Here is a 22,644-nt window from a genome sequence, read left to right as displayed (position 1 = left end):
GGGCTGCCGCTCCCCGCAAGGGGAGAGCCCCGGAGGTGGGGACCGCCTCCTGATGGGGACGTACACGCAGCTCTCCACGTCGGATTCCGGGGCTCTCTGTCCTGCCCGAAGGCCCAGCTGGCCTGCGGGTCCTTAGAGTGGCAAAAACATCCGAAAACTGAGACTGAGGGTCCGGTGGGTGTCTGCACTTTTGTGCTGGGCACCCCAGGGAGGCCCGGGGGCTGGCTGGACAACGTGGTCTGCTGGGCGGGGGGTTTGGAGGAGCAACCGATGCCCTTTGCACTTTGGGTAGCAAGGGTCTGAGGTGTCTCTGAGCCCTGTGCCATGTCGGTGGAGGGGTGGGGGCGGGGGGTGGGGGGGAAGAGGAGGAGGAGGAGGTGGGAAGGGCCGGGGCCTGCAGTCCTGTTCCCGGGGTGGCACGGCAAGTGGCTTCTTCCACAGGCTGCTTGGCCTGGGCTCCCTGTACCTGGGCCTTTGGAGGACTGGCCCTGTGCTTGCCAACACTTCCTGCAGGGACCCAGAGCTGGGAGGTGGCGTCTCTCAGCCCTGGGTCGGGCAGAGCCCCAGCGGGCCATGCCCACAACCTCTCTCAGCACCGGTCCCCCAGAAGGCTCCTTTGGGACCAGGATTCTCTTGCGGTGACTCTTTAAGGTCTGGCCCCTGGATGGAGGGGCACCAGGAGTAGAGGAGCAGGAAGGGGAAGGGGGTGGCCATGCGAGGGGACACTTTGCGGCCAAGTCCCAGCTTCAGCCTGATCCTCCTGGGAACCCCGCTCTGAGACAAGGAGCCGGGCTTCGCATTCCCACAGCAGCCAGTCGTGGGCTGAGGACACCTGGGGCGTTGGGAACTCCCTGGCTTCTCCTTGGTTTAACATCTGGAGCTGCTTGGGAATCGCGCCGCCACACACACCCGAGTGCAGGTGTCTTCCGCACAGACTGCGGGCCTCGCTCTTCTGAATGCCGCTAGCTCGCCACCCACCCACGGGTGAACCTGGTCAGGGTGCTTTCTCTCGGGGGCAGACTCTGATCCGGGCGGGCTACCGGTGTCTCTGTTTGCTCGTTTCTTTCTTCCATTTCGGGAAAGGCTTCCTTGCTGGGTGTGGAAATCTCCTATGCCTTCCCTCGCCTATTCTGTCAGCTTTCAAATTCTCTTTCAGTTGCCACCCTCACAGATGGATTAGGAAACTCTTTCCGGTGCACTCATTAGTGAAATGACCTCAAGGAAGCTGGAATCCAATATCTAATCGCCGATTTTTAGCGAGTCCACACGCCAGGGTGGTCGGGGTCCAATGCAGCCCCGGCCAGGCCCAGGCCCCTTGGACTGGGCCACAGGAGGACACAGAGGAGGGTCCCGGCCCCCACGGTAGCGGTGCCGGCAGTTCTCCAAGGGCTTGGGCGTTTTCCAGAGGTGGGAGATGGAGGGGACTGATTTCTTCAGCGCCCCACAAACCACGCCACCCCACCCCACCCCACCCCACCCATGGGACACATCCCCAGAGAGAGATGCCCCATACACTCGCTCCCCTCCCCCTTGCGCTGTGCCCCAGCCCTGGCCCGGGGGAATAGGCGGCAGCCCACCCACAGGGCGGGGGGAGGGGGGCACAGCTGAAAGCGGTTGTGGGGGAGGGCGGCCCCTGGCTGGGGTCAGAGGGCGAGCGCCGGGCGCGTGCGCAGTCAGCGGCGGCGACGCGCTGGGGGTGGGCGGCGGGTAGGTGAAGGAGGCCAGGCGGGGAGAGGAGGGGGGCTGGAAGGTCTCCACCTTGGCGAGTCCAGCCGTGGAGGCGCATCTTGTGTGAGTGTGAGTGAGTGTGAGTGTGTGTGTGTGTAGAGAGAGACAGCCCCCCGCCCCGCCCCGCCCCGCCCATCACCCCGGTCCCTCGGAGCCCGCCGGACCCGGCCGCCGGCGAACTCAACAGGCCCGGCCCGGCGCGGGGCCTGGGGCGGGAGGCGGCGGCGGGGAAGCGCAGAGAGGCTCGGCTTCTTGAGCGGGGCAGGGGCGCCCTCCGCCGTCTAGGGCCACACCACCCTGAACGCCCCCCATCTCCTCTGGTCTCGGAAGCTAAGCAGGGTCGGGCCTCGTTAGTACTTGGATGGGAGACCGCCCGGGAATCACGGGTGCCCTAGGCGGCGGCTTTTTTTTTTTTTTTGCCTCTCGTTCTGTCCCCTTTCTGGGAGCGCGGCGGCGGCCCGGGGTGGGGGTCACCCCCACCCTCAGCGCCCGCCGCTGTGCCTGGCGCCCCAGCCCGCACCGTGGGGCCTCCTCTTGTCCCAAGCCGCGACACCGCCGCCACGCGGCAGCACGCGTGGCATCTGGACTGTCAGGTCTCAGACCAAAGGTCTGCTCTGTGGGAACCGACACGCTGGAGGAAACCTTGAGAGTCTGAGAGGGGAGGGAGTTCCAGAAGAAGGCCAGGATGTCATTTTGAGGGAGTATGTGACCAGAACTCGTCCCGTTGCTTTTGGGGTTCTACGGGCTCCACGTAGGAATCTTTGGTGGTGGCACCTGATGTTGGGGGATCCGGAGTCACACCCAGACCTGCTCCACAGGCCTCCTTTTACTTTTCTCTTCGGATTCATTATTTTTAAAAAGTGTCTCTTACCTCTATTATTGCATTTTCTTTTTTTTTTTTTTCTTTTTTTTTTTTTTTTTTGAGACAGAGTCTCACTTTGTTGTCCAGGCTAGAGTGAGTGCCGTGGCGTCACCCTAGCTCACAGCAACCTCAAACTCCTGGGCTCGAGTGATCCTTCTGCCTCAGCCTCCCGAGTAGCTGGGACTACAGGCATGCGCCACTATGCCCGGCTAATTTTTTTTTATATATATATATATATCAGTTGGCCAATCAATTTCTTTCTATTTATAGTAGAGACGGGGTCTCGCTCTTGCTCAGGCTGGTTTTGAACTCCTGACCTTGAGCAATCCACCCGCCTCGGCCTCCCAAGAGCTAGGATTACAGGCGTGAGCCACCGCGCCCGGCCTCTATTATTGCATTTTCTTTTCTCTCTCTTTTCAAGCAGATGATGGGAGTACAAGTATTCAGGTGACATGTGTTGCCCGTGCCCCCCTCCCCCCTGTGTTCTTATTCATTTAACTCTCATGTTGTATACCTCCAGCGTATTGTGGGGGTACCAATGTTAAGGTCGGGTACGTTGCCCTCTCCCAGCCTCCCCCCTCGGGTCATTAGCTTCAAGTGCGCCCATGCCCCAGTCGGTGCGCACCCACCCCATTCCTAATGGATGTGTATGCCCATCCCCTCCCCCCACCCGCCCGACACCCACCCGAGGAAGGGGATTCCTCTCTGTCCACTTAGGTGTCCATCCGTTCGTACCAATTTGCCGGTGAGCGCGCTCACGTGGTGCTCGTGTGTCCATTCTTGGGATACTTGGCTTACTGGAACGGGTTCCAGCTCTGGCCAGGAGAACACGAGAGGTGCCCTCTCACCGCTGCTCCTCACAGCCGAATGGCACTCCGTGGTGTCCACGCGCCACATTTTATTAATGCACTCCTGGATGGATGGGCACTCGGGTCGCTTCCACATCTTTGCGATTGTGAATTGTGCCCTAACTGTAACCCTAACCCTTACCCAGCCCGTCTCCTCTGCCCCTGCCTGACTCGCTCCTCCCCGGCCAGGCCCGTCACTGTCCTGGGCCCCCGCCTGACCGGCTCCTTCCCGCCCGGCCTGTCACCGTCCTCTGCCCCTGCCTGACATGCTCCTTCCCGCCCGGCCTCTCACCGTCCTCGGCCCCTGCCTGACCGGCTGGCTCCTCCGTCGCCTGGGCCTTCCAAGGGCTTGGTGTGGACGCTGCTTCCAGGAAGCCCTCCAGAAACCCGGCAGCAGGGTGGCCGCAGCAGTCTCCAGCAGCCATCCCTAAGGCGCTTGTGCGGGGAACGTGCCCCCCCGCTGTGCCCCCTCCCCCCCCCCCCCCCCGCTGTGCCGTGGGGGGGCCCAGCCTGGTGTCTTGCCTGAGGCCCTGGGGCTGCCGCTCCCCGCAAGGGGAGAGCCCCGGAGGTGGGGACCGCCTCCTGATGGGGACGTACACGCAGCTCTCCACGTCGGATTCCGGGGCTCTCTGTCCTGCCCGAAGGCCCAGCTGGCCTGCGGGTCCTTAGAGTGGCAAAAACATCCGAAAACTGAGACTGAGGGTCCGGTGGGTGTCTGCACTTTTGTGCTGGGCACCCCAGGGAGGCCCGGGGGCTGGCTGGACAACGTGGTCTGCTGGGCGGGGGGTTTGGAGGAGCAACCGATGCCCTTTGCACTTTGGGTAGCAAGGGTCTGAGGTGTCTCTGAGCCCTGTGCCATGTCGGTGGAGGGGTGGGGGCGGGGGGTGGGGGGGAAGAGGAGGAGGAGGAGGTGGGAAGGGCCGGGGCCTGCAGTCCTGTTCCCGGGGTGGCACGGCAAGTGGCTTCTTCCACAGGCTGCTTGGCCTGGGCTCCCTGTACCTGGGCCTTTGGAGGACTGGCCCTGTGCTTGCCAACACTTCCTGCAGGGACCCAGAGCTGGGAGGTGGCGTCTCTCAGCCCTGGGTCGGGCAGAGCCCCAGCGGGCCATGCCCACAACCTCTCTCAGCACCGGTCCCCCAGAAGGCTCCTTTGGGACCAGGATTCTCTTGCGGTGACTCTTTAAGGTCTGGCCCCTGGATGGAGGGGCACCAGGAGTAGAGGAGCAGGAAGGGGAAGGGGGTGGCCATGCGAGGGGACACTTTGCGGCCAAGTCCCAGCTTCAGCCTGATCCTCCTGGGAACCCCGCTCTGAGACAAGGAGCCGGGCTTCGCATTCCCACAGCAGCCAGTCGTGGGCTGAGGACACCTGGGGCGTTGGGAACTCCCTGGCTTCTCCTTGGTTTAACATCTGGAGCTGCTTGGGAATCGCGCCGCCACACACACCCGAGTGCAGGTGTCTTCCGCACAGACTGCGGGCCTCGCTCTTCTGAATGCCGCTAGCTCGCCACCCACCCACGGGTGAACCTGGTCAGGGTGCTTTCTCTCGGGGGCAGACTCTGATCCGGGCGGGCTACCGGTGTCTCTGTTTGCTCGTTTCTTTCTTCCATTTCGGGAAAGGCTTCCTTGCTGGGTGTGGAAATCTCCTATGCCTTCCCTCGCCTATTCTGTCAGCTTTCAAATTCTCTTTCAGTTGCCACCCTCACAGATGGATTAGGAAACTCTTTCCGGTGCACTCATTAGTGAAATGACCTCAAGGAAGCTGGAATCCAATATCTAATGGCCGATTTTTGGCGAGTCCACACGCCAGGGTGGTCGGGGTCCAATGCAGCCCCGGCCAGGCCCAGGCCCCTTGGACTGGGCCACAGGAGGACACAGAGGAGGGTCCCGGCCCCCACGGTAGCGGTGCCGGCAGTTCTCCAAGGGCTTGGGCGTTTTCCAGAGGTGGGAGATGGAGGGGACTGATTTCTTCAGCGCCCCACAAACCACGCCACCCCACCCCACCCCACCCCACCCATGGGACACATCCCCAGAGAGAGATGCCCCATACACTCGCTCCCCTCCCCCTTGCGCTGTGCCCCAGCCCTGGCCCGGGGGAATAGGCGGCAGCCCACCCACAGGGCGGGGGGAGGGGGGCACAGCTGAAAGCGGTTGTGGGGGAGGGCGGCCCCTGGCTGGGGTCAGAGGGCGAGCGCCGGGCACGTGCGCAGTCAGCGGCGGCGACGCGCTGGGGGTGGGCGGCGGGTAGGTGAAGGAGGCCAGGCGGGGAGAGGAGGGGGGCTGGAAGGTCTCCACCTTGGCGAGTCCAGCCGTGGAGGCGCATCTTGTGTGAGTGTGAGTGAGTGTGAGTGTGTGTGTGTGTAGAGAGAGACAGCCCCCCGCCCCGCCCCGCCCCGCCCATCACCCCGGTCCCTCGGAGCCCGCCGGACCCGGCCGCCGGCGAACTCAACAGGCCCGGCCCGGCGCGGGGCCTGGGGCGGGAGGCGGCGGCGGGGAAGCGCAGAGAGGCTCGGCTTCTTGAGCGGGGCAGGGGCGCCCTCCGCCGTCTAGGGCCACACCACCCTGAACGCCCCCCATCTCCTCTGGTCTCGGAAGCTAAGCAGGGTCGGGCCTCGTTAGTACTTGGATGGGAGACCGCCCGGGAATCACGGGTGCCCTAGGCGGCGGCTTTTTTTTTTTTTTTGCCTCTCGTTCTGTCCCCTTTCTGGGAGCGCGGCGGCGGCCCGGGGTGGGGGTCACCCCCACCCTCAGCGCCCGCCGCTGTGCCTGGCGCCCCAGCCCGCACCGTGGGGCCTCCTCTTGTCCCAAGCCGCGACACCGCCGCCACGCGGCAGCACGCGTGGCATCTGGACTGTCAGGTCTCAGACCAAAGGTCTGCTCTGTGGGAACCGACACGCTGGAGGAAACCTTGAGAGTCTGAGAGGGGAGGGAGTTCCAGAAGAAGGCCAGGATGTCATTTTGAGGGAGTATGTGACCAGAACTCGTCCCGTTGCTTTTGGGGTTCTACGGGCTCCACGTAGGAATCTTTGGTGGTGGCACCTGATGTTGGGGGATCCGGAGTCACACCCAGACCTGCTCCACAGGCCTCCTTTTACTTTTCTCTTCGGATTCATTATTTTTAAAAAGTGTCTCTTACCTCTATTATTGCATTTTCTTTTTTTTTTTTTTCTTTTTTTTTTTTTTTTTGAGACAGAGTCTCACTTTGTTGTCCAGGCTAGAGTGAGTGCCGTGGCGTCACCCTAGCTCACAGCAACCTCAAACTCCTGGGCTCGAGTGATCCTTCTGCCTCAGCCTCCCGAGTAGCTGGGACTACAGGCATGCGCCACTATGCCCGGCTAATTTTTTTTTATATATATATATATATCAGTTGGCCAATCAATTTCTTTCTATTTATAGTAGAGACGGGGTCTCGCTCTTGCTCAGGCTGGTTTTGAACTCCTGACCTTGAGCAATCCACCCGCCTCGGCCTCCCAAGAGCTAGGATTACAGGCGTGAGCCACCGCGCCCGGCCTCTATTATTGCATTTTCTTTTCTCTCTCTTTTCAAGCAGATGATGGGAGTACAAGTATTCAGGTGACATGTGTTGCCCGTGCCCCCCTCCCCCCTGTGTTCTTATTCATTTAACTCTCATGTTGTATACCTCCAGCGTATTGTGGGGGTACCAATGTTAAGGTCGGGTACGTTGCCCTCTCCCAGCCTCCCCCCTCGGGTCATTAGCTTCAAGTGCGCCCATGCCCCAGTCGGTGCGCACCCACCCCATTCCTAATGGATGTGTATGCCCATCCCCTCCCCCCACCCGCCCGACACCCACCCGAGGAAGGGGATTCCTCTCTGTCCACTTAGGTGTCCATCCGTTCGTACCAATTTGCCGGTGAGCGCGCTCACGTGGTGCTCGTGTGTCCATTCTTGGGATACTTGGCTTACTGGAACGGGTTCCAGCTCTGGCCAGGAGAACACGAGAGGTGCCCTCTCACCGCTGCTCCTCACAGCCGAATGGCACTCCGTGGTGTCCACGCGCCACATTTTATTAATGCACTCCTGGATGGATGGGCACTCGGGTCGCTTCCACATCTTTGCGATTGTGAATTGTGCCCTAACTGTAACCCTAACCCTTACCCAGCCCGTCTCCTCTGCCCCTGCCTGACTCGCTCCTCCCCGGCCAGGCCCGTCACTGTCCTGGGCCCCCGCCTGACCGGCTCATTCCCGCCCGGCCTGTCACCGTCCTCTGCCCCTGCCTGACATGCTCCTTCCCGCCCGGCCTCTCACCGTCCTCGGCCCCTGCCTGACCGGCTGGCTCCTCCGTCGCCTGGGCCTTCCAAGGGCTTGGTGTGGACGCTGCTTCCAGGAAGCCCTCCAGAAACCCGGCAGCAGGGTGGCCGCAGCAGTCTCCAGCAGCCGTCCCTAAGGCGCTTGTGCGGGGAACGTGCCCCCCCGCTGTGCCCCCTCCCCCCCCCCCCCCCCCCGCTGTGCCGTGGGGGGGGCCAGCCTGGTGTCTTGCCTGAGGCCCTGGGGCTGCCGCTCCCCGCAAGGGGAGAGCCCCGGAGGTGGGGACCGCCTCCTGATGGGGACGTACACGCAGCTCTCCACGTCGGATTCCGGGGCTCTCTGTCCTGCCCGAAGGCCCAGCTGGCCTGCGGGTCCTTAGAGTGGCAAAAACATCCGAAAACTGAGACTGAGGGTCCGGTGGGTGTCTGCACTTTTGTGCTGGGCACCCCAGGGAGGCCCGGGGGCTGGCTGGACAACGTGGTCTGCTGGGCGGGGGGTTTGGAGGAGCAACCGATGCCCTTTGCACTTTGGGTAGCAAGGGTCTGAGGTGTCTCTGAGCCCTGTGCCATGTCGGTGGAGGGGTGGGGGCGGGGGGTGGGGGGGAAGAGGAGGAGGAGGAGGTGGGAAGGGCCGGGGCCTGCAGTCCTGTTCCCGGGGTGGCACGGCAAGTGGCTTCTTCCACAGGCTGCTTGGCCTGGGCTCCCTGTACCTGGGCCTTTGGAGGACTGGCCCTGTGCTTGCCAACACTTCCTGCAGGGACCCAGAGCTGGGAGGTTGCGTCTCTCAGCCCTGGGTCGGGCAGAGCCCCAGCGGGCCATGCCCACAACCTCTCTCAGCACCGGTCCCCCAGAAGGCTCCTTTGGGACCAGGATTCTCTTGCGGTGACTCTTTAAGGTCTGGCCCCTGGATGGAGGGGCACCAGGAGTAGAGGAGCAGGAAGGGGAAGGGGGTGGCCATGCGAGGGGACACTTTGCGGCCAAGTCCCAGCTTCAGCCTGATCCTCCTGGGAACCCCGCTCTGAGACAAGGAGCCGGGCTTCGCATTCCCACAGCAGCCAGTCGTGGGCTGAGGACACCTGGGGCGTTGGGAACTCCCTGGCTTCTCCTTGGTTTAACATCTGGAGCTGCTTGGGAATCGCGCCGCCACACACACCCGAGTGCAGGTGTCTTCCGCACAGACTGCGGGCCTCGCTCTTCTGAATGCCGCTAGCTCGCCACCCACCCACGGGTGAACCTGGTCAGGGTGCTTTCTCTCGGGGGCAGACTCTGATCCGGGCGGGCTACCGGTGTCTCTGTTTGCTCGTTTCTTTCTTCCATTTCGGGAAAGGCTTCCTTGCTGGGTGTGGAAATCTCCTATGCCTTCCCTCGCCTATTCTGTCAGCTTTCAAATTCTCTTTCAGTTGCCACCCTCACAGATGGATTAGGAAACTCTTTCCGGTGCACTCATTAGTGAAATGACCTCAAGGAAGCTGGAATCCAATATCTAATGGCCGATTTTTGGCGAGTCCACACGCCAGGGTGGTCGGGGTCCAATGCAGCCCCGGCCAGGCCCAGGCCCCTTGGACTGGGCCACAGGAGGACACAGAGGAGGGTCCCGGCCCCCACGGTAGCGGTGCCGGCAGTTCTCCAAGGGCTTGGGCGTTTTCCAGAGGTGGGAGATGGAGGGGACTGATTTCTTCAGCGCCCCACAAACCACGCCACCCCACCCCACCCCACCCATGGGACACATCCCCAGAGAGAGATGCCCCATACACTCGCTCCCCTCCCCCTTGCGCTGTGCCCCAGTCCTGGCCCGGGGGAATAGGCGGCAGCCCACCCACAGGGCGGGGGGAGGGGGGCACAGCTGAAAGCGGTTGTGGGGGAGGGCGGCCCCTGGCTGGGGTCAGAGGGCGAGCGCCGGGCGCGTGCGCAGTCAGCGGCGGCGACGCGCTGGGGGTGGGCGGCGGGTAGGTGAAGGAGGCCAGGCGGGGAGAGGAGGGGGGCTGGAAGGTCTCCACCTTGGCGAGTCCAGCCGTGGAGGCGCATCTTGTGTGAGTGTGAGTGAGTGTGAGTGTGTGTGTGTGTAGAGAGAGACAGCCCCCCGCCCCGCCCCGCCCCGCCCATCACCCCGGTCCCTCGGAGCCCGCCGGACCCGGCCGCCGGCGAACTCAACAGGCCCGGCCCGGCGCGGGGCCTGGGGCGGGAGGCGGCGGCGGGGAAGCGCAGAGAGGCTCGGCTTCTTGAGCGGGGCAGGGGCGCCCTCCGCCGTCTAGGGCCACACCACCCTGAACGCCCCCCATCTCCTCTGGTCTCGGAAGCTAAGCAGGGTCGGGCCTCGTTAGTACTTGGATGGGAGACCGCCCGGGAATCACGGGTGCCCTAGGCGGCGGCTTTTTTTTTTTTTTTGCCTCTCGTTCTGTCCCCTTTCTGGGAGCGCGGCGGCGGCCCGGGGTGGGGGTCACCCCCACCCTCAGCGCCCGCCGCTGTGCCTGGCGCCCCAGCCCGCACCGTGGGGCCTCCTCTTGTCCCAAGCCGCGACACCGCCGCCACGCGGCAGCACGCGTGGCATCTGGACTGTCAGGTCTCAGACCAAAGGTCTGCTCTGTGGGAACCGACACGCTGGAGGAAACCTTGAGAGTCTGAGAGGGGAGGGAGTTCCAGAAGAAGGCCAGGATGTCATTTTGAGGGAGTATGTGACCAGAACTCGTCCCGTTGCTTTTGGGGTTCTACGGGCTCCACGTAGGAATCTTTGGTGGTGGCACCTGATGTTGGGGGATCCGGAGTCACACCCAGACCTGCTCCACAGGCCTCCTTTTACTTTTCTCTTCGGATTCATTATTTTTAAAAAGTGTCTCTTACCTCTATTATTGCATTTTCTTTTTTTTTTTTTTCTTTTTTTTTTTTTTTTTTGAGACAGAGTCTCACTTTGTTGTCCAGGCTAGAGTGAGTGCCGTGGCGTCACCCTAGCTCACAGCAACCTCAAACTCCTGGGCTCGAGTGATCCTTCTGCCTCAGCCTCCCGAGTAGCTGGGACTACAGGCATGCGCCACTATGCCCGGCTAATTTTTTTTTATATATATATATATATCAGTTGGCCAATCAATTTCTTTCTATTTATAGTAGAGACGGGGTCTCGCTCTTGCTCAGGCTGGTTTTGAACTCCTGACCTTGAGCAATCCACCCGCCTCGGCCTCCCAAGAGCTAGGATTACAGGCGTGAGCCACCGCGCCCGGCCTCTATTATTGCATTTTCTTTTCTCTCTCTTTTCAAGCAGATGATGGGAGTACAAGTATTCAGGTGACATGTGTTGCCCGTGCCCCCCTCCCCCCTGTGTTCTTATTCATTTACCTCTCATGTTGTATACCTCCAGCGTATTGTGGGGGTACCAATGTTAAGGTCGGGTACGTTGCCCTCTCCCAGCCTCCCCCCTCGGGTCATTAGCTTCAAGTGCGCCCATGCCCCAGTCGGTGCGCACCCACCCCATTCCTAATGGATGTGTATGCCCATCCCCTCCCCCCACCCGCCCGACACCCACCCGAGGAAGGGGATTCCTCTCTGTCCACTTAGGTGTCCATCCGTTCGTACCAATTTGCCGGTGAGCGCGCTCACGTGGTGCTCGTGTGTCCATTCTTGGGATACTTGGCTTACTGGAACGGGTTCCAGCTCTGGCCAGGAGAACACGAGAGGTGCCCTCTCACCGCTGCTCCTCACAGCCGAATGGCACTCCGTGGTGTCCACGCGCCACATTTTATTAATGCACTCCTGGATGGATGGGCACTCGGGTCGCTTCCACATCTTTGCGATTGTGAATTGTGCCCTAACTGTAACCCTAACCCTTACCCAGCCCGTCTCCTCTGCCCCTGCCTGACTCGCTCCTCCCCGGCCAGGCCCGTCACTGTCCTGGGCCCCCGCCTGACCGGCTCCTTCCCGCCCGGCCTGTCACCGTCCTCTGCCCCTGCCTGACATGCTCCTTCCCGCCCGGCCTCTCACCGTCCTCGGCCCCTGCCTGACCGGCTGGCTCCTCCGTCGCCTGGGCCTTCCAAGGGCTTGGTGTGGACGCTGCTTCCAGGAAGCCCTCCAGAAACCCGGCAGCAGGGTGGCCGCAGCAGTCTCCAGCAGCCGTCCCTAAGGCGCTTGTGCGGGGAACGTGCCCCCCCGCTGTGCCCCCTCCCCCCCCCCCCCCCGCTGTGCCGTGGGGGGGCCCAGCCTGGTGTCTTGCCTGAGGCCCTGGGGCTGCCGCTCCCCGCAAGGGGAGAGCCCCGGAGGTGGGGACCGCCTCCTGATGGGGACGTACACGCAGCTCTCCACGTCGGATTCCGGGGCTCTCTGTCCTGCCCGAAGGCCCAGCTGGCCTGCGGGTCCTTAGAGTGGCAAAAACATCCGAAAACTGAGACTGAGGGTCCGGTGGGTGTCTGCACTTTTGTGCTGGGCACCCCAGGGAGGCCCGGGGGCTGGCTGGACAACGTGGTCTGCTGGGCGGGGGGTTTGGAGGAGCAACCGATGCCCTTTGCACTTTGGGTAGCAAGGGTCTGAGGTGTCTCTGAGCCCTGTGCCATGTCGGTGGAGGGGTGGGGGCGGGGGGTGGGGGGGAAGAGGAGGAGGAGGAGGTGGGAAGGGCCGGGGCCTGCAGTCCTGTTCCCGGGGTGGCACGGCAAGTGGCTTCTTCCACAGGCTGCTTGGCCTGGGCTCCCTGTACCTGGGCCTTTGGAGGACTGGCCCTGTGCTTGCCAACACTTCCTGCAGGGACCCAGAGCTGGGAGGTGGCGTCTCTCAGCCCTGGGTCGGGCAGAGCCCCAGCGGGCCATGCCCACAACCTCTCTCAGCACCGGTCCCCCAGAAGGCTCCTTTGGGACCAGGATTCTCTTGCGGTGACTCTTTAAGGTCTGGCCCCTGGATGGAGGGGCACCAGGAGTAGAGGAGCAGGAAGGGGAAGGGGGTGGCCATGCGAGGGGACACTTTGCGGCCAAGTCCCAGCTTCAGCCTGATCCTCCTGGGAACCCCGCTCTGAGACAAGGAGCCGGGCTTCGCATTCCCACAGCAGCCAGTCGTGGGCTGAGGACACCTGGGGCGTTGGGAACTCCCTGGCTTCTCCTTGGTTTAACATCTGGAGCTGCTTGGGAATCGCGCCGCCACACACACCCGAGTGCAGGTGTCTTCCGCACAGACTGCGGGCCTCGCTCTTCTGAATGCCGCTAGCTCGCCACCCACCCACGGGTGAACCTGGTCAGGGTGCTTTCTCTCGGGGGCAGACTCTGATCCGGGCGGGCTACCGGTGTCTCTGTTTGCTCGTTTCTTTCTTCCATTTCAGGAAAGGCTTCCTTGCTGGGTGTGGAAATCTCCTATGCCTTCCCTCGCCTATTCTGTCAGCTTTCAAATTCTCTTTCAGTTGCCACCCTCACAGATGGATTAGGAAACTCTTTCCGGTGCACTCATTAGTGAAATGACCTCAAGGAAGCTGGAATCCAATATCTAATCGCCGATTTTTAGCGAGTCCACACGCCAGGGTGGTCGGGGTCCAATGCAGCCCCGGCCAGGCCCAGGCCCCTTGGACTGGGCCACAGGAGGACACAGAGGAGGGTCCCGGCCCCCACGGTAGCGGTGCCGGCAGTTCTCCAAGGGCTTGGGCGTTTTCCAGAGGTGGGAGATGGAGGGGACTGATTTCTTCAGCGCCCCACAAACCACGCCACCCCACCCCACCCCACCCCACCCATGGGACACATCCCCAGAGAGAGATGCCCCATACACTCGCTCCCCTCCCCCTTGCGCTGTGCCCCAGCCCTGGCCCGGGGGAATAGGCGGCAGCCCACCCACAGGGCGGGGGGAGGGGGGCACAGCTGAAAGCGGTTGTGGGGGAGGGCGGCCCCTGGCTGGGGTCAGAGGGCGAGCGCCGGGCACGTGCGCAGTCAGCGGCGGCGACGCGCTGGGGGTGGGCGGCGGGTAGGTGAAGGAGGCCAGGCGGGGAGAGGAGGGGGGCTGGAAGGTCTCCACCTTGGCGAGTCCAGCCGTGGAGGCGCATCTTGTGTGAGTGTGAGTGAGTGTGAGTGTGTGTGTGTGTAGAGAGAGACAGCCCCCCGCCCCGCCCCGCCCCGCCCATCACCCCGGTCCCTCGGAGCCCGCCGGACCCGGCCGCCGGCGAACTCAACAGGCCCGGCCCGGCGCGGGGCCTGGGGCGGGAGGCGGCGGCGGGGAAGCGCAGAGAGGCTCGGCTTCTTGAGCGGGGCAGGGGCGCCCTCCGCCGTCTAGGGCCACACCACCCTGAACGCCCCCCATCTCCTCTGGTCTCGGAAGCTAAGCAGGGTCGGGCCTCGTTAGTACTTGGATGGGAGACCGCCCGGGAATCACGGGTGCCCTAGGCGGCGGCTTTTTTTTTTTTTTTGCCTCTCGTTCTGTCCCCTTTCTGGGAGCGCGGCGGCGGCCCGGGGTGGGGGTCACCCCCACCCTCAGCGCCCGCCGCTGTGCCTGGCGCCCCAGCCCGCACCGTGGGGCCTCCTCTTGTCCCAAGCCGCGACACCGCCGCCACGCGGCAGCACGCGTGGCATCTGGACTGTCAGGTCTCAGACCAAAGGTCTGCTCTGTGGGAACCGACACGCTGGAGGAAACCTTGAGAGTCTGAGAGGGGAGGGAGTTCCAGAAGAAGGCCAGGATGTCATTTTGAGGGAGTATGTGACCAGAACTCGTCCCGTTGCTTTTGGGGTTCTACGGGCTCCACGTAGGAATCTTTGGTGGTGGCACCTGATGTTGGGGGATCCGGAGTCACACCCAGACCTGCTCCACAGGCCTCCTTTTACTTTTCTCTTCGGATTCATTATTTTTAAAAAGTGTCTCTTACCTCTATTATTGCATTTTCTTTTTTTTTTTTTTCTTTTTTTTTTTTTTTTTTGAGACAGAGTCTCACTTTGTTGTCCAGGCTAGAGTGAGTGCCGTGGCGTCACCCTAGCTCACAGCAACCTCAAACTCCTGGGCTCGAGTGATCCTTCTGCCTCAGCCTCCCGAGTAGCTGGGACTACAGGCATGCGCCACTATGCCCGGCTAATTTTTTTTTATATATATATATATATCAGTTGGCCAATCAATTTCTTTCTATTTATAGTAGAGACGGGGTCTCGCTCTTGCTCAGGCTGGTTTTGAACTCCTGACCTTGAGCAATCCACCCGCCTCGGCCTCCCAAGAGCTAGGATTACAGGCGTGAGCCACCGCGCCCGGCCTCTATTATTGCATTTTCTTTTCTCTCTCTTTTCAAGCAGATGATGGGAGTACAAGTATTCAGGTGACATGTGTTGCCCGTGCCCCCCTCCCCCCTGTGTTCTTATTCATTTACCTCTCATGTTGTATACCTCCGGCGTATTGTGGGGGTACCAATGTTAAGGTCGGGTACGTTGCCCTCTCCCAGCCTCCCCCCTCGGGTCATTAGCTTCAAGTGCGCCCATGCCCCAGTCGGTGCGCACCCACCCCATTCCTAATGGATGTGTATGCCCATCCCCTCCCCCCACCCGCCCGACACCCACCCGAGGAAGGGGATTCCTCTCTGTCCACTTAGGCGTCCATCCGTTCGTACCAATTTGCCGGTGAGCGCGCTCACGTGGTGCTCGAGTGTCCATTCTTGGGATACTTGGCTTACTGGAACGGGTTCCAGCTCTGGCCAGGAGAACACGAGAGGTGCCCTCTCACCGCTGCTCCTCATAGCCGAATGGCACTCCGTGGTGTCCACGCGCCACATTTTATTAATGCACTCCTGGATGGATGGGCACTCGGGTCGCTTCCACATCTTTGCGATTGTGAATTGTGCCCTAACTGTAACCCTAACCCTTACCCAGCCCGTCTCCTCTGCCCCTGCCTGACTCGCTCCTCCCCGGCCAGGCCCGTCACTGTCCTGGGCCCCCCGCCTGACCGGCTCCTTCCCGCCCGGCCTGTCACCGTCCTCTGCCCCTGCCTGACATGCTCCTTCCCGCCCGGCCTCTCACCGTCCTCGGCCCCTGCCTGACCGGCTGGCTCCTCCGTCGCCTGGGCCTTCCAAGGGCTTGGTGTGGACGCTGCTTCCAGGAAGCCCTCCAGAAACCCGGCAGCAGGGTGGCCGCAGCAGTCTCCAGCAGCCGTCCCTAAGGCGCTTGTGCGGGGAACGTGCCCCCCCCCCCCCCGCTGTGCCCCCTCCCCCCCCCCCCCCGCTGTGCCGTGGGGGGGCCCAGCCTGGTGTCTTGCCTGAGGCCCTGGGGCTGCTGCTCCCCGCAAGGGGAGAGCCCCGGAGGTGGGGACCGCCTCCTGATGGGGACGTACACGCAGCTCTCCACGTCGGATTCCGGGGCTCTCTGTCCTGCCCGAAGGCCCAGCTGGCCTGCGGGTCCTTAGAGTGGCAAAAACATCCGAAAACTGAGACTGAGGGTCCGGTGGGTGTCTGCACTTTTGTGCTGGGCACCCCAGGGAGGCCCGGGGGCTGGCTGGACAACGTGGTCTGCTGGGCGGGGGGTTTGGAGGAGCAACCGATGCCCTTTGCACTTTGGGTAGCAAGGGTCTGAGGTGTCTCTGAGCCCTGTGCCATGTCGGTGGAGGGGTGGGGGCGGGGGGTGGGGGGGAAGAGGAGGAGGAGGAGGTGGGAAGGGCCGGGGCCTGCAGTCCTGTTCCCGGGGTGGCACGGCAAGTGGCTTCTTCCACAGGCTGCTTGGCCTGGGCTCCCTGTACCTGGGCCTTTGGAGGACTGGCCCTGTGCTTGCCAACACTTCCTGCAGGGACCCAGAGCTGGGAGGTGGCGTCTCTCAGCCCTGGGTCGGGCAGAGCCCCAGCGGGCCATGCCCACAACCTCTCTCAGCACCGGTCCCCCAGAAGGCTCCTTTGGGACCAGGATTCTCTTGCGGTGACTCTTTAAGGTCTGGCCCCTGGATGGAGGGGCACCAGGAGTAGAGGAGCAGGAAGGGGAAGGGGGTGGCCATGCGAGGGGACACTTTGCGGCCAAGTCCCAGCTTCAGCCTGATCCTCCTGGGAACCCCGCTCTGAGACAAGGAGCCGGGCTTCGCATTCCCACAGCAGCCAGTCGTGGGCTGAGGACACCTGGGGCGTTGGGAACTCCCTGGCTTCTCCTTGGTTTAACATCTGGAGCTGCTTGGGAATCGCGCCGCCACACACACCCGAGTGCAGGTGTCTTCCGCACAGACTGCGGGCCTCGCTCTTCTGAATGCCGCTAGCTCGCCACCCACCCACGGGTGAACCTGGTCAGGGTGCTTTCTCTCGGGGGCAGACTCTGATCCGGGCGGGCTACCGGTGTCTCTGTTTGCTCGTTTCTTTCTTCCATTTCGGGAAAGGCTTCCTTGCTGGGTGTGGAAATCTCCTATGCCTTCCCTCGCCTATTCTGTCAGCTTTCAAATTCTCTTTCAGTTGCCACCCTCACAGATGGATTAGGAAACTCTTTCCGGTGCACTCATTAGTGAAATGACCTCAAGGAAGCTGGAATCCAATATCTAATCGCCGATTTTTAGCGAGTCCACACGCCAGGGTGGTCGGGGTCCAATGCAGCCCCGGCCAGGCCCAGGCCCCTTGGACTGGGCCACAGGAGGACACAGAGGAGGGTCCCGGCCCCCACGGTAGCGGTGCCGGCAGTTCTCCAAGGGCTTGGGCGTTTTCCAGAGGTGGGAGATGGAGGGGACTGATTTCTTCAGCGCCCCACAAACCACGCCACCCCACCCCACCCCACCCCACCCATGGGACACATCCCCAGAGAGAGATGCCCCATACACTCGCTCCCCTCCCCCTTGCGCTGTGCCCCAGCCCTGGCCCGGGGGAATAGGCGGCAGCCCACCCACAGGGCGGGGGGAGGGGGGCACAGCTGAAAGCGGTTGTGGGGGAGGGCGGCCCCTGGCTGGGGTCAGAGGGCGAGCGCCGGGCGCGTGCGCAGTCAGCGGCGGCGACGCGCTGGGGGTGGGCGGCGGGTAGGTGAAGGAGGCCAGGCGGGGAGAGGAGGGGGGCTGGAAGGTCTCCACCTTGGCGAGTCCAGCCGTGGAGGCGCATCTTGTGTGAGTGTGAGTGAGTGTGAGTGTGTGTGTGTGTAGAGAGAGACAGCCCCCCGCCCCGCCCCGCCCCGCCCATCACCCCGGTCCCTCGGAGCCCGCCGGACCCGGCCGCCGGCGAACTCAACAGGCCCGGCCCGGCGCGGGGCCTGGGGCGGGAGGCGGCGGCGGGGAAGCGCAGAGAGGCTCGGCTTCTTGAGCGGGGCAGGGGCGCCCTCCGCCGTCTAGGGCCACACCACCCTGAACGCCCCCCATCTCCTCTGGTCTCGGAAGCTAAGCAGGGTCGGGCCTCGTTAGTACTTGGATGGGAGACCGCCCGGGAATCACGGGTGCCCTAGGCGGCGGCTTTTTTTTTTTTTTTGCCTCTCGTTCTGTCCCCTTTCTGGGAGCGCGGCGGCGGCCCGGGGTGGGGGTCACCCCCACCCTCAGCGCCCGCCGCTGTGCCTGGCGCCCCAGCCCGCACCGTGGGGCCTCCTCTTGTCCCAAGCCGCGACACCGCCGCCACGCGGCAGCACGCGTGGCATCTGGACTGTCAGGTCTCAGACCAAAGGTCTGCTCTGTGGGAACCGACACGCTGGAGGAAACCTTGAGAGTCTGAGAGGGGAGGGAGTTCCAGAAGAAGGCCAGGATGTCATTTTGAGGGAGTATGTGACCAGAACTCGTCCCGTTGCTTTTGGGGTTCTACGGGCTCCACGTAGGAATCTTTGGTGGTGGCACCTGATGTTGGGGGATCCGGAGTCACACCCAGACCTGCTCCACAGGCCTCCTTTTACTTTTCTCTTCGGATTCATTATTTTTAAAAAGTGTCTCTTACCTCTATTATTGCATTTTCTTTTTTTTTTTTTTTCTTTTTTTTTTTTTTTTTTGAGACAGAGTCTCACTTTGTTGTCCAGGCTAGAGTGAGTGCCGTGGCGTCACCCTAGCTCACAGCAACCTCAAACTCCTGGGCTCGAGTGATCCTTCTGCCTCAGCCTCCCGAGTAGCTGGGACTACAGGCATGCGCCACTATGCCCGGCTAATTTTTTTTTATATATATATATATATCAGTTGGCCAATCAATTTCTTTCTATTTATAGTAGAGACGGGGTCTCGCTCTTGCTCAGGCTGGTTTTGAACTCCTGACCTTGAGCAATCCACCCGCCTCGGCCTCCCAAGAGCTAGGATTACAGGCGTGAGCCACCGCGCCCGGCCTCTATTATTGCATTTTCTTTTCTCTCTCTTTTCAAGCAGATGATGGGAGTACAAGTATTCAGGTGACATGTGTTGCCCGTGCCCCCCTCCCCCCTGTGTTCTTATTCATTTACCTCTCATGTTGTATACCTCCAGCGTATTGTGGGGGTACCAATGTTAAGGTCGGGTACGTTGCCCTCTCCCAGCCTCCCCCCTCGGGTCATTAGCTTCAAGTGCGCCCATGCCCCAGTCGGTGCGCACCCACCCCATTCCTAATGGATGTGTATGCCCATCCCCTCCCCCCACCCGCCCGACACCCACCCGAGGAAGGGGATTCCTCTCTGTCCACTTAGGTGTCCATCCGTTCGTACCAATTTGCCGGTGAGCGCGCTCACGTGGTGCTCGTGTGTCCATTCTTGGGATACTTGGCTTACTGGAACGGGTTCCAGCTCTGGCCAGGAGAACACGAGAGGTGCCCTCTCACCGCTGCTCCTCACAGCCGAATGGCACTCCGTGGTGTCCACGCGCCACATTTTATTAATGCACTCCTGGATGGATGGGCACTCGGGTCGCTTCCACATCTTTGCGATTGTGAATTGTGCCCTAACTGTAACCCTAACCCTTACCCAGCCCGTCTCCTCTGCCCCTGCCTGACTCGCTCCTCCCTGGCCAGGCCCGTCACTGTCCTGGGCCCCCGCCTGACCGGCTCCTTCCCGCCCGGCCTGTCACCGTCCTCTGCCCCTGCCTGACATGCTCCTTCCCGCCCGGCCTCTCACCGTCCTCGGCCCCTGCCTGACCGGCTGGCTCCTCCGTCGCCTGGGCCTTCCAAGGGCTTGGTGTGGACGCTGCTTCCAGGAAGCCCTCCAGAAACCCGGCAGCAGGGTGGCCGCAGCAGTCTCCAGCAGCCATCCCTAAGGCGCTTGTGCGGGGAACGTGCCCCCCCGCTGTGCCCCCTCCCCCCCCCCCCCCCGCTGTGCCGTGGGGGGGCCCAGCCTGGTGTCTTGCCTGAGGCCCTGGGGCTGCCGCTCCCCGCAAGGGGAGAGCCCCGGAGGTGGGGACCGCCTCCTGATGGGGACGTACACGCAGCTCTCCACGTCGGATTCCGGGGCTCTCTGTCCTGCCCGAAGGCCCAGCTGGCCTGCGGGTCCTTAGAGTGGCAAAAACATCCGAAAACTGAGACTGAGGGTCCGGTGGGTGTCTGCACTTTTGTGCTGGGCACCCCAGGGAGGCCCGGGGGCTGGCTGGACAACGTGGTCTGCTGGGCGGGGGGTTTGGAGGAGCAACCGATGCCCTTTGCACTTTGGGTAGCAAGGGTCTGAGGTGTCTCTGAGCCCTGTGCCATGTCGGTGGAGGGGTGGGGGCGGGGGGTGGGGGGGAAGAGGAGGAGGAGGAGGTGGGAAGGGCCGGGGCCTGCAGTCCTGTTCCCGGGGTGGCACGGCAAGTGGCTTCTTCCACAGGCTGCTTGGCCTGGGCTCCCTGTACCTGGGCCTTTGGAGGACTGGCCCTGTGCTTGCCAACACTTCCTGCAGGGACCCAGAGCTGGGAGGTGGCGTCTCTCAGCCCTGGGTCGGGCAGAGCCCCAGCGGGCCATGCCCACAACCTCTCTCAGCACCGGTCCCCCAGAAGGCTCCTTTGGGACCAGGATTCTCTTGCGGTGACTCTTTAAGGTCTGGCCCCTGGATGGAGGGGCACCAGGAGTAGAGGAGCAGGAAGGGGAAGGGGGTGGCCATGCGAGGGGACACTTTGCGGCCAAGTCCCAGCTTCAGCCTGATCCTCCTGGGAACCCCGCTCTGAGACAAGGAGCCGGGCTTCGCATTCCCACAGCAGCCAGTCGTGGGCTGAGGACACCTGGGGCGTTGGGAACTCCCTGGCTTCTCCTTGGTTTAACATCTGGAGCTGCTTGGGAATCGCGCCGCCACACACACCCGAGTGCAGGTGTCTTCCGCACAGACTGCGGGCCTCGCTCTTCTGAATGCCGCTAGCTCGCCACCCACCCACGGGTGAACCTGGTCAGGGTGCTTTCTCTCGGGGGCAGACTCTGATCCGGGCGGGCTACCGGTGTCTCTGTTTGCTCGTTTCTTTCTTCCATTTCGGGAAAGGCTTCCTTGCTGGGTGTGGAAATCTCCTATGCCTTCCCTCGCCTATTCTGTCAGCTTTCAAATTCTCTTTCAGTTGCCACCCTCACAGATGGATTAGGAAACTCTTTCCGGTGCACTCATTAGTGAAATGACCTCAAGGAAGCTGGAATCCAATATCTAATGGCCGATTTTTAGCGAGTCCACACGCCAGGGTGGTCGGGGTCCAATGCAGCCCCGGCCAGGCCCAGGCCCCTTGGACTGGGCCACAGGAGGACACAGAGGAGGGTCCCGGCCCCCACGGTAGCGGTGCCGGCAGTTCTCCAAGGGCTTGGGCGTTTTCCAGAGGTGGGAGATGGAGGGGACTGATTTCTTCAGCGCCCCACAAACCACGCCACCCCACCCCACCCCACCCCACCCATGGGACACATCCCCAGAGAGAGATGCCCCATACACTCGCTCCCCTCCCCCTTGCGCTGTGCCCCAGCCCTGGCCCGGGGGAATAGGCGGCAGCCCACCCACAGGGCGGGGGGAGGGGGGCACAGCTGAAAGCGGTTGTGGGGGAGGGCGGCCCCTGGCTGGGGTCAGAGGGCGAGCGCCGGGCGCGTGCGCAGTCAGCGGCGGCGACGCGCTGGGGGTGGGCGGCGGGTAGGTGAAGGAGGCCAGGCGGGGAGAGGAGGGGGGCTGGAAGGTCTCCACCTTGGCGAGTCCAGCCGTGGAGGCGCATCTTGTGTGAGTGTGAGTGAGTGTGAGTGTGTGTGTGTGTAGAGAGAGACAGCCCCCCGCCCCGCCCCGCCCCGCCCATCACCCCGGTCCCTCGGAGCCCGCCGGACCCGGCCGCCGGCGAACTCAACAGGCCCGGCCCGGCGCGGGGCCTGGGGCGGGAGGCGGCGGCGGGGAAGCGCAGAGAGGCTCGGCTTCTTGAGCGGGGCAGGGGCGCCCTCCGCCGTCTAGGGCCACACCACCCTGAACGCCCCCCATCTCCTCTGGTCTCGGAAGCTAAGCAGGGTCGGGCCTCGTTAGTACTTGGATGGGAGACCGCCCGGGAATCACGGGTGCCCTAGGCGGCGGCTTTTTTTTTTTTTTTGCCTCTCGTTCTGTCCCCTTTCTGGGAGCGCGGCGGCGGCCCGGGGTGGGGGTCACCCCCACCCTCAGCGCCCGCCGCTGTGCCTGGCGCCCCAGCCCGCACCGTGGGGCCTCCTCTTGTCCCAAGCCGCGACACCGCCGCCACGCGGCAGCACGCGTGGCATCTGGACTGTCAGGTCTCAGACCAAAGGTCTGCTCTGTGGGAACCGACACGCTGGAGGAAACCTTGAGAGTCTGAGAGGGGAGGGAGTTCCAGAAGAAGGCCAGGATGTCATTTTGAGGGAGTATGTGACCAGAACTCGTCCCGTTGCTTTTGGGGTTCTACGGGCTCCACGTAGGAATCTTTGGTGGTGGCACCTGATGTTGGGGGATCCGGAGTCACACCCAGACCTGCTCCACAGGCCTCCTTTTACTTTTCTCTTCGGATTCATTATTTTTAAAAAGTGTCTCTTACCTCTATTATTGCATTTTCTTTTTTTTTTTTTTCTTTTTTTTTTTTTTTTTTTGAGACAGAGTCTCACTTTGTTGTCCAGGCTAGAGTGAGTGCCGTGGCGTCACCCTAGCTCACAGCAACCTCAAACTCCTGGGCTCGAGTGATCCTTCTGCCTCAGCCTCCCGAGTAGCTGGGACTACAGGCATGCGC

General features: G+C 62.5%; 6 pseudogenes; all 6 read left to right on the top strand.

Moving 5' to 3' along the window:
• Window positions 1-2,007: 2,007 nt before the first annotated feature.
• Window positions 2,008-2,126, top strand: LOC142866644 (uncharacterized; annotated as a pseudogene).
• Window positions 2,127-5,978: 3,852 nt separating this feature from the next.
• On the top strand, window positions 5,979-6,097 carry LOC142866643 (uncharacterized; annotated as a pseudogene).
• A 3,848-nt stretch (window positions 6,098-9,945) lies between these two features.
• On the top strand, window positions 9,946-10,064 carry LOC142866642 (uncharacterized; annotated as a pseudogene).
• Window positions 10,065-13,915: 3,851 nt separating this feature from the next.
• LOC142866641 (uncharacterized) lies at window positions 13,916-14,034 on the top strand (annotated as a pseudogene).
• Window positions 14,035-17,892: 3,858 nt separating this feature from the next.
• Window positions 17,893-18,011, top strand: LOC142866640 (uncharacterized; annotated as a pseudogene).
• Window positions 18,012-21,863: 3,852 nt separating this feature from the next.
• LOC142866638 (uncharacterized) lies at window positions 21,864-21,982 on the top strand (annotated as a pseudogene).
• The last annotated feature ends 662 nt before the right edge of the window (window positions 21,983-22,644 follow it).

Source organism: Microcebus murinus, unplaced genomic scaffold, assembly GCF_040939455.1.
Source record: "Microcebus murinus isolate Inina unplaced genomic scaffold, M.murinus_Inina_mat1.0 scaf006_hap2_Mmur4.0, whole genome shotgun sequence".
Classification (NCBI taxonomy): Eukaryota; Metazoa; Chordata; class Mammalia; order Primates; family Cheirogaleidae; genus Microcebus; species Microcebus murinus.
Note: the sequence above shows the minus strand (reverse complement) of the source record. Positions and strands in the feature narration are given on the sequence as shown.